Source organism: Felis catus, chromosome B2 (genome assembly GCF_018350175.1).
Source record: "Felis catus isolate Fca126 chromosome B2, F.catus_Fca126_mat1.0, whole genome shotgun sequence".
NCBI classification, from domain to species: domain Eukaryota; kingdom Metazoa; phylum Chordata; class Mammalia; order Carnivora; family Felidae; genus Felis; species Felis catus.
In genome coordinates this window covers 2,023,840-2,026,775 of record NC_058372.1, presented here as the reverse complement: position 1 = coordinate 2,026,775, position 2,936 = coordinate 2,023,840, and positions in this window count along the sequence as shown.

The following is a 2,936-nucleotide window of genomic DNA, read 5'->3' as shown; positions in this document are numbered from 1 at the left end:
TCTTACCCTCGGCGCGGCGGGTCCGGAGCTAAGTCGGTGAGTTTGGGCTCACTCACCCGGAAGCCCAGAAACCCCACTTCCGGCCGGCCTATAACCCGGAAGTGCGCCGTACCGCTCTAGGAGTTCTCGTCTCTGTGGCTCCCGCCGGCCGGAAACCGCTGCGTTTTGTCCCAGGTGGTCCCGCGTGGCCTGGGAATTGGCAGAACCAGGGCTCTGCCGGGTCAGCACCTGGCTGGCTGGTCCAGAAATGACCGTCAGTCTGGAGATACTGATTTTGTTCTTCTTCCACTCCCCCCCCCCCCCCCCACGGTTTTCCTCTCCCTCTCTCCACCTCTGCCATCCCGAAGTCTACACTTCCCCTTGTCCCTCTCCGCATTTTCCTCCCGGCTCGTGTGATCATATATGCAGACACATGTTCAAGTGCAATTACAGACGGGCACTGTGGTGTTTAACCGGTCGGTTAGTTTTGTGCCATGGATTGTGGGGGAGCAAGAATACCTGTTGCCCTAAAGATCCTTCTAGCCCAACAAGAATCAAATTGACGGATTGAAGGGAGAACATCAAATTTAATAGTATACGTGAGGGGAAGCCACACAGACATGAAATTCCAAAGACTGGCAAAATGAGGCACATATGTCATTCTCAACTAAAGAGAAGGGGTCGGAGTCTGAGACTCCAAGGGAAGGAATGCAGTTCACCAGATGAAAAAGAGTTAAGTGTCTGGTAAACAAACGTTTTCACGACCGCTCAGAAACAATGGGAAATAGAGGAGGACCCTGATCAAAGAAGCCTTGCCAGGTTCCTCTCTGTCCACCATGCCTACTTCGTACCATAGTGTGGTTGTCCATGGTTACCGCTCTTCCTGGAGCAGCTCTTCTACCTAAATTCTTTTTAGGTAATTGTGGGGGCGGTAAAGAGCTTTCCCAGAATCTGCTGGGTTTCTATTGCTTTTTAACTCAAAATAGCCTTCACACCTAGGAGGCCCATCTTGGGACAGCCTGCCCTTGGTCCCTACAGGATCCAGTTACTAAATCTCTGTGTACCTCATTTCCTTATCTGTAAAATAAGAATAATAGTACACATATCAGGCAGTTATCATGTGTAAAGAGCCCCTACAGCCAGATAGATCCTTCCAAGTCATCTGGAATAATTTTTAAGCATTATTTTTAATGGTCTTAAGGCATTTATTTTAATAGCTAATTTTTACTAACAATAGCATACTAAAACATATTTCTTTTTGTTTTGACGTTTCTTTATTTCTAAAGAGAGATAAAGCGCGCAGGAAAGGGGCAGAGAGAGGGAGAGAGAGAATCTCAAGCAGGCTTCCCACTGTCAATGCAGAGCTCAACTCAGGGCTCGATCCCACAACTGTGAGATCACAACCCCAGCTGATATCAAGGCTTGGACACTTAACTAACGGAGCCACCCAGGATCCCCCTAAAAAATATTTCTTTTTTTTGTTGTTCTTGTTAAAATGAACAAGTCTGCAATATTTATTCTTTTTTAAAATTTTTTAAATGTTTATTTATTTTGAGAGACAGAGAGAGACAGAGCACAAGTGGGGAAGGAGCAGAGAGAGAGGAAGACACAGAATCTGAAGCGGGCTCCAGGCTCTGAGCTGTCAGCACAGAGCCTGACTCCGGCCTCAAACTCATGAACCACGAGATCATGACCTGAGCCGAAGTTGGCTCTTAACCAACTGAGCCACCCAGGTGCCCCTGCAGCATTTATTCTTATGCATGCCCTCCTCACAGATGATTTTATTTCTAGTAAAACTGCTGGGTAGAAGAACATATATATTTTTAATAATAACAGGTCCTGTTAGATTGCTTTCCAAAAGGCTGTAACCACCTCATATTTCAAAGAACAACAGACATCTTAGCTTTTCCAAAATGAGGACAAGGATCCCCTCATGTCACATGGGAGCGAGAAGGTTTTCCCAAGATTATCCTCTAGTCTGGGCCCTCAAAGCTCTTTCTCTAGGGTCCTGTTGCCCTCCAGATAACAGCACTAAGCTAATTTACATATTCCAACTATTTCTCACATTGAAAAAATATTATTTTCTAAAACCCATCAGCTTCTTTCATATACCTATCACATTTCCCAGCTTGTATTAGCAGAAGGAGCCAGGAACCCACGTCAGTTTGCAACCTTGTCTGCATTTTTAAAAATTTGTTTGTAAGACCAAGTTTTGTCACATAATGGTATATTGCCCTATATTTCCCCATACATAAACTATCTGTATATTTATCTATTAGCTGTTGCTTATCTAGTGATTGCAGGGTAATATATATATTATATAATTATTATATTTTGCATAGAAAATATAATATTGGCTACACTTTCAAAACCACAACTTTACTTTTTATGTTTATTTTGTGACATACATCTTTATCATTTCTATTCATTTTGTTTGGTCTTGCATTCCATTTATTCAATTGTCATAAATTCAATTCCCTTCTACAAATGTGACAGAAAATATATTATTTTTAATGAAAAGCTTTTTAAAATGTTAACTTTTTGATTCAAATATAATTTGTTATAATTTATACTATGAAGAATAGACCCAAATTAAGTAGTTACCATACCAACTTTTTGATTCACATTTAATTTGTTGCGATTAACAACACCTGTTGTAAATGTGTTTTTTAGGAAGGTGCTTATTTTCATAAGCAAAGTGCGAGAAAAAGAAATATATATTTGGTCTTTGTCCCCAGTTCCTGACACAGAACTTGTGTTTTCCTGAGTGATAGGGGTGATAGGAGCATCTTTTATTATTCATAACAAGCCCTTCCAGTCATACTTGAGTTTATCCTAATAACGTGATTCATGGCCTCAGGATGAAGGGGCTGGTTGCCAGAGGGAACAACCTCTATTGGAGGGTTGGAATTTCTGGCCCCTTCCCTGGATTCCCCGGAGGGGAAGAGGCTGGGGAT